Below are 8,479 nucleotides of genomic sequence, written 5' to 3'. Positions count from 1 at the left end.
AAAAGTTGGCCTTATGGTGTCTCTTTGTAAGAAAAAAAATTTCTCAATTGGGCTAACCCAATCAAGAAATTCTTTCATATGAAGAACATGGAATTCTGCAATTTCCATCTTGATGGTGTCCGAAACACGTTAGAAAATTTCACTATTGGTTCATTTCGTTAATGTCGATTAAGAAAATGGCTAATACCGGATTCATCACATTAAAACTTCACGGCTTTATCTTTATTATTAGTTGCTCAACTTATTTCTGAAGTGCTTAAAGTTTATCATCTGTTGCATCACCTATAGTAGGATTGTCATATCTCCCTTATCTTGATGCCGTCATCTTGATGCCATCCAAAAAAGGATGATAGATGACGAAACAAGAGGAATGCAAAGGACCAAAAGACACACAGATTCAGGAGGAGATAAGAGAAATAATGAGAAACAAGCTCAACCTTCAATATTTTTTTATCAAAATAGAAAATATATTCAAAACTACTTCCAACAACAATCTAAAACCCAACTCTACCCAAGATCCATGATTTCTAAACCCGACCCATGTTATTTTCGGGTAGGGTTGATACGGCCCAAGTTGCAGCCCTAAAATAAGGTAGTGCCAATATCCGTAAGCCATTAATAAGCTTCAATTGTCAGTAGACCCAGGGGGTATTTTCGTGAATAAATTAAAATTTGGAAGTAGTATCCGTTGCGAATGTTTTTTAAATCACTCTCCTTCTTTTTGCAGGTATTGGGTAAGATGTGGTTTGGAAGGACCCATACGAGAGTGAATCTCTCTGTCCAGAGAACCATGGATGATAGTTTTCTTCACTTCTTGAAACTCTCTTCTCGGAAACACAAAAAATCCCCTTGAATTCAGTCGTGCTAGAAAATACCACAAGTACCCTTTCTTTCTCAAATGCTTTCTTTACCTGGACTTATCAGATTTCCTTTGCAATTACTCTACTGCAGTCCAAGATTTCTCAAATTCAAAACCCAGAAAACCCACCTCTTCAAACAGCAAAAGCAGCAAATTTGTGGTTTTCTGCAGCTCCCAGATTACAAAAAATGGAAGGAATGGAAATCTCAAAGAAGCCGAATCAATCTTCAACCGTATGCCATCCAGAGATGTTGTCTCTTGGACAGATTGCTTACGGCATACGCTGAACATGGCGAGATTGCCAAAGCCCGACAAGTGTTCCACAAAATGCCTGAACGAAATACGGTATCATAGAATGCAATGATCACAGCATATATCCGCAAATTTCGAATTGTGGAAGCTTCAGCAGAAATGCAAAAGTCTGGTGGATGATAATGAGTAGAGACTTAACAGTTGAAGTCCATTCATTATTTTGGGTGTGATCAATTGAATCCAACCTGAAATAGCTTGTTTCGTGATGAGAAAAAATCGAAAAAAAGAAGAAAAGCGTGCTGTTCAATAAAACCTCTGATAAGTAAGGAAAATTCAAGATGGGATGGTGGGTTGATCGTAGGCCTCTATAGATCGGAGGGTTAGGATCAACCTATGGAAATGATTTCGGAGGCATAACCTATTTAGGCTGTGGCCGATCTAATGGACGGTTTGGATCATCCTATGATGCAGGCCATACCTGACTTTTAATAAAGTGAGGAGTGCCCTCATCAAAATACAGAAGTGCTGATAACATTTCCCTATATATGGACTTGCAAAGGACCATTGCGGAAGGCATTTTGCAAACTGGCCGTTGCATGAGAGAGCAGCCACATAGGCTCACTTTTCAACAGATTTTTCTTATTAATTAATACATATCGAGTAAGACCGATGGGAGAGCCCAACAACAATGAAAATGTGCCATGCATGAAAAAAATTACTTTTTTATATATTTTCCTAAACCTAGGGGCTGGCTTGTGTCACTTATGCTGTGGCGAGAACCCATTTGTTTGGTCCCCTGCTCGGTCTTACTCTCGGTCTCACTAGTAGTGTGTGTGGTTCATGAGACTCTTCATAATGTTTCTATTGATTACTCTTCGATCAATTCAAAATATTCATGCTGAGAGGTATTTTACAGGTTTATCTTGGAAGCCATAAAGTTCAGTGATAGATGTACAGAGTAAGAGTGTTTTACACATGCTATTGATGCACACAGTAAGAGATTTACACACTTTACCTGATTCCAGATAACAAGCCATCTAAGGCCGAAGTATACCACCCCAAAAGGAATGATCACAGGAGCTATTACTGAATAGCAGAGGACGATTGTTATAATCAGCATTAGGGGTGCACCTTGGGTCGGGTTGAACCTGAATTTTGGGCGGGTTGGGTACGGGTCTGGGTTGGGGTTTGACAACCCGACCAAAATTCGGGTTGGGTTGGGCATTAGGCAACCTGACCCAACCCGTAACCCGGCAAAGAATAAGATTAACACATTACTTTTTGACATTTTTAGTTTTTCACGTGTTGTTTTTTCTACCTTCTAATTTTCTATCCTTGAAAATATAATAGTGTATACTTTATATACTTATCAAAAAGTCAAAAACAAAAAGTAAAAGCAAACTCTAAACTAGAAGGTAAAAATCCTTATTCTCTATTTCTCTTTGAGAGAAGCCAGCAGCCTCCAATCTTCCATCGGACCATCTCTCATTCTTTTTCGGTTCTTCCGCCACAGGACCTACAAGGGTCTCTCTCTCTCCGATTTTTTTCATTAAGATTTAAAGAGGCATATTTTTCATTAAGATTTAAAGAGGCATTTGATGGGGTAACTGTTTTAAGGAGGCATTTTTTTCATTAAGATTTCAGCAGAAACCAACCCAACTTGGGAAATCAGGTTGGGTTGGGTTGGGTTTGGGTTAGGGAAAAATCAATTTGGCTTGGGTTGGGTTAGCCAAGCAGGGTAGAAACTCGGGTTGGGGGTTGAAGCCTTTGGGTTGGGTTGGGTTGGCCTCAACCCGACCCGACCCAACCCGAGTTGCACCCCTAATCAGCATGTCATTGGGAACTCTAGTGGCAAAACCCAAATTTCCAGGAGCCCAAGCTTCTTTCACCTCCACTTCAGTTTTACAGAGATACTTCCTATTCAGATGGTAAATAATCAGAGGAATCAACCGGGAAAACTCAAGTCCATAACCAACAAAGAACCTGTGGGCAAATTATTACGTAAGGAAAAAAATTCCTCATAACCAACAAGTAAACAAGTAGAAAGTCAAGGAACAAAAGATAATGGGTCAATAAGTACAATACACAAAATTAATAGCAGTCCCTCTCTAATAAGGTGAAATATAATCTCAAAAAAAAAAAAAAATTGTCAATGAAAAACAATACACATCTCTCGACCGCAAATGCTGAAATCAATTCTCTACAGTAAGGCAAAACCCATGCTGAAACACAAAAATACTAATGCTAGAAGCAATTTTCCAAGAGAAATATTGAGCCTGTAGTTTATTAATTTGAGAATACGAGAAAATGAATTATTTCAAAAGAAAAGCATGTCTGAAAATGGAAATCTTACTTCAGAGCAACAATTGCGAGAAAGAATGTTTGGTGTTGAAACAACTCTCTAAGAGAAATGTTGATAGTATGAGAATGATCCAAGATCCAAAGTTGAATTATTTTAAAGCATTAAATTGTAGATAAGGACAAATAGGAAAAAAAAAAACAGAAAATATTTTGCTCTCAGTTAACATAAGTGAGAAAGACCCAATATTGAATTATTATAAATGATGAGGACACAAATGGAAAAACATAAATCTTACTTGAGAAAGACGAAAGTGAGAAAGAAGGTTGTGTTCTCTGGCAAGCTAGTCACAAGCATGGTTACAATCGTCTTGGGCTTATCCAAGATTGTCTTTACAGAACTGATCAATGTCCCACCAATTGTTACTCCAAGGAAGACATTGAATACTGTAAAATAGAAATACTTTCCAGAGGTCGCTCTCACAGCATGGCTTTCAGAAGGGATACCCTCAGCCTTGGACAGAAACATAAGCAATGTTGTCAGCAAAGCCAGAAACACAATTAGCGCAATCTGAGGCAGATAAGATTCCAACACTGTCCTAATCTCCGGCTGGTTGACTACCAGCTTCAAAAATGGCAATAGCATCGAGAGTCGTGAATGCCGAGATTATCGTGATTGGGATCATGTAAAAGACAACAGTCAGAAATACCATACCATATTCCGTATACTGCCTTAATTGCCTCTCGTAGAACTTAATTGGAAGGTTTTTCCATATCAATTGACGAGGTTCGGGGGCTTCCATTACTGTCCAAGTATCAATCATCTGAGTGTGGAGGGTCTGTGCGGCAGAGGCTGCAGCCTGCTTACTGTTGAAGAAAATTAGGGCAGAAGGTTGCTGTTTCTCTTTAATGGTGATATTCTGTTCAGTTTCTAATTTTGGAACCAGTTCTTTTATCTTCTCATTGCAGAAATCGATTGTGTCAACTTTCTTGCCTACAAAAAACAGCCCAAAATTTTCATATCTAGTTTTTAAAGATGAACAGAAATCTGAAGCAGAAGACAACCCAAGAATCACAAACTTTTGTGAAGATAAACCAACCAAAAATCTTGAAATTTGTGTTAAAGAAAACAAAAAATCTTTGATTTGTGTTAAAGATAGGTAACTCAAATCTTACTTTTGAGAGATGGGGACATTAGGTGAATCAATTGGAGTCCTACCAAAGTACATGTTTGATAAATCTGATAAATCTGAGACAGATCGATTCATGAGTCTTACCGCATCACAGCTTGCTACCTTTTGAAATCAATAAGATCAGGTGACGTTGCTGAAGGTATCAAGTAACGTTCTAGAATTCTATCAGTGGTGCCTTTGGCCACGTTGTACTCCAACACCAGCTTATTTTGATTATCCAGAACGAACTCCAAGTACTCTTCCTTGCAACCTGAGATGAGCTTGCATAAATGTAGCAGGTTCTGGATATCCACGCCATTTAACGATTTAACCTGGCCACCATATGTCGAATTTTTTTAGGAGACCAAACAAAAATTTTAGTCGAGTACGAATTGATTGAAAGTAAATCAAAGGAACATCAAGCACTTTTGAGAAATAAAGCCCAAATGTCTATTCTAAGGTTACAATTTACAGATAAATTGTCAAGGATCTCACACATAATACAACATTCTCCTTTTTGAGGCCATATGATTATGCTTTTTTATATTCTTTCATCAATGTATACGGCATTATTGGAAATCTTCCACACAAAGCAACTTATCTTCGAAGGAATGTCTTTCCCAAGTGCACCAAACCCAGTCCTTAGAATTGACCTTATATCCTATAGTATTCCAAGTGAATGAAGTAAAAAAAATCACTATTCACTGTTTTTAAGACAAAATTATTGAACTCCATGCCCCTAACATCTGTCCTGCTGGGATGATGCTAACCATCCTGTAGTGGCCTGCTACCCCTTGGTGAAAATTATGCCTGGACATTTAACATGACAACCATATGACACGATATCATCACAATAATATCAGAATAAAACAAATTTATAGCTAGAAGTGGGTAATATTTTTTTATTGGGGGGCACCATGTGTTTAATAACCACTTGTCTAGAGATTAAAATTCTATGAAAAGACAAGCTGCCCACCTGTTAGGTTTGGTAAAACAGACTGAGAGAAGAAACGAGGAGAATTAAAGAGAAAGGTAGATAGTAAGAGTTAGGCAAAGATAACCAGAGATGTTTAAGAGATGCAACGAATCATCTCAAAACCTAAACCTCCACGGCCTACCCTGTTGGGCAGGATTTTGTCCGTGAAATTGCTGACACTTTGTTGAGATTTGGACATGTTTAGGTCTCCGTCGTCATCTTGGAAAGCGGACCTAATATACAATACGGGAAAAATCACCTATCGTATATTAGATGGTCAATGCCTACTCTTATTATTGGTCATAAAAGAAACCCACCTATTGTCCTTTGCTCCACTCTAAACGGATGATTCTAAACCTTTGATCAAGCATAATGAAAAAAAAATGCCCTCAGGATGTTTCCAAGTTGTTGATTTTTTTTTAGCATTCCTCATTGGCATTCCTCAATCTTGTCAATGAGATCTTTGTTGAGTATAGGACTTAGGCCACTTGGCCATCTCGTGATTGCCCATCAGATCAATGAATAAACGATGTGAATACTAAAAGGCTACAACATGGATAGGCCATGCCCCTAACATCTGTCGTGCTGGGATGATGCTAACCATCCTGTAGTGGCCTGCTACCCCTTGGTGAAAATTATGCCTGGACATTTAACATGACAACCATATGACACGATATCATCACAATAAAATCAGAATAAAACAAATTTATAGCTAGAAGTGGGTAATGTTTTTTTATTGGGGGGCACCATGTGTTTAATAACCACTTGTCTAGAGATTAAAATTCTATGAAAAGACAAGCTGCCCACCTGTTAGGTTTGGTATAACAGATTGAGAGAAGAAAGCAGGAGAATTAAAGAGAAAGGTAGAGAGTAAGAGTTAGGCAAAGATTACCAGAGACGTTTAAGAGATGCAACGAATCATCTCAAAACCTAAACCTCCACGGCCAACCCTGTTGGGGCAGGATTTTGTCTGTGAAATTGCTGACACTTTGTCGAGATTTGGAGATGTTTAGGTCTCCGTCGTCATCGTGGAAAGCGGATTTAATATACGATAGGGGAAAAATCTTAGGAGAGTTCTTCAAATGGCAAAGAGTTATATTAAGCGGATTTAATACACGATATCATCACGAAACCCACAGAGATATTAGAGTGGCAAAGAGTTCTTCAAATGTGTTCTTCGGGTTTCAAGTTACAACCAATGTCAAAGATGGGTTTCTTCAAAACTCTAATTTAAAAAATAGTGAGGAAGGTCCTAGAATGATTTTTCAGATTACAAACAACTGGAAAAATGCAGACTACCAAACCGCCAAAACAATAAAAAATAAGTATCTGCAAGACAAATTCTTCAAATATTTAAACCAAGCAAAATAAAAAAGACAGGTCCATCAAATTCAAAATCCAAGCAAGCAAGAAAGTAGAAGTAAGACAGTATGGGAAGCACTCGATATATTCAAGGAGGACGATATCACAGTGCTTGGTGATCTACACATTCCCTTTCCAGGTTGCATCATGTGCCACAGGAATGAGCTCAACGTGGGATTGCTCAAGAGCCAGTCCAGATTTCAATCGGAACAATTCAGATATCAAATTCCAAACGGGAAGTAATATATCCGTCCCTTTTGATTACCAGGAACACCCCCTGTCAGTGTATCAATGCTAAAGAGGGGTTGTTGTACTTGATGTCAGAAAAATTCAAGGCCCTGAATCCCTGATTGCCATGTACACTGACAGAGGGTGTTCCTGTTAATCAAAAGAGGCGGATATATCACTTCCTATTCCAAACCCTAGGCAATTTTCTAGACAATGGGAAATAAAAGAATCTTCAAAGTTATAAAATAAAAGTGGCAAGCAGCAAGAAGCCATTAAACATTCAATGAGGAAAAGGAAAACAGAATCAATGTGCTACACGATCTCCAATAGAAGTCAATCTTAATTAAACTGGAGAGAAACAAAAGGGGCCTTACCTGATCCCTTTCTGTCCTGCGGCGATTTTTTCTGCCGAGGAAGAATGTAGCTGGGCCTACTAAAAACAGTGAATATCTTCACGACAGATTCGAACGAGCGTAGATATCTAGACAAATCTTTCTCTTCTGGAAGTAAAAAAGCAACAGCGCGGCTAATTTTGAACTGCAGTAGAGAAAAGAGAAAATGCATTAGAGGGATGATACAAGTGGAAGGAAGAGGAGGGCATGTTTTCTTGTAGGGAAAACTACTGGAACCCCTAAAAACATATCTACAAAAATAACCGCTAAATTTTCTCAATTAACAATTGTATGTTCATGTGCCTTAAATAACTTTTAAGTTTTTCTCTTACCAATTTTACGCTTTATTGTATTACATAACATCGAAATCACTAAAATTGTTCACTTCATCAATAAATGCAACATTAAATCGTTTGGAAATCTCTCTCTCTCTCTCTCTCTCTCTCTCTCTCTCTCTCTCTCTCATGTAGCAAAAAAATGGTGCACATCTATTCACCAATTGGAAATGCATCTTTGGCCACATATATTGCTGTAAGAAAGCACACACACACACACACACACACACACACCATGAGAAGCCTGATTCAGTCCCATCCACATGACATTAGTGTGATTCGGAACCTATGGTTGGGGGGAGGCAGGCCTATCGTGGAGATGACAAGACCAAAATATCATGCATATCTGATGTTCCCAATTGTGCCATCAATGGCATGCAAATGGACAGTAAAGGAAAAAAAAAATGTAACAGTCCACAATCAAGTTAGATTATAAAATGGTTAGAGTTAGATTATCAAATGGTTAGAGATGTCTGAACAGTCATTTTCAACTTATTTTAGCTACAACTTGGCAGCCCTCGTACTAAGGATCAAGACGATGCTGACATCATGTGGTGACCCCCATATGAAGGATCCAGATGATGCTGACTCTACTATGAGGGTCC

General features: G+C 38.4%; 1 pseudogene across 1 annotated transcript; it reads right to left on the bottom strand.

Moving 5' to 3' along the window:
• Positions 1 to 778: 778 nt before the first annotated feature.
• On the bottom strand, positions 779 to 6,951 carry LOC143884238 (CSC1-like protein ERD4; annotated as a pseudogene). Its single transcript, XR_013252802.1, has 4 exons — positions 5,077 to 6,951; positions 4,586 to 4,913; positions 3,709 to 4,403; positions 779 to 3,094 (listed from the first exon to the last, which is right to left on the bottom strand). The product of XR_013252802.1 is annotated as a CSC1-like protein ERD4 (transcript).
• Between the last annotated feature and the right edge of the window lie 1,528 nt (positions 6,952 to 8,479).

Source organism: Tasmannia lanceolata, unplaced genomic scaffold (assembly GCF_043159265.1).
Source record: "Tasmannia lanceolata isolate RefF3 unplaced genomic scaffold, GAP_Taslan_0.1 ptg000008l, whole genome shotgun sequence".
Classification (NCBI taxonomy): Eukaryota; Viridiplantae; Streptophyta; class Magnoliopsida; order Canellales; family Winteraceae; genus Tasmannia; species Tasmannia lanceolata.
The sequence above is the reverse complement of the archived record's forward strand: the minus strand, read 5'-3'. Positions and strand labels throughout refer to the sequence as shown.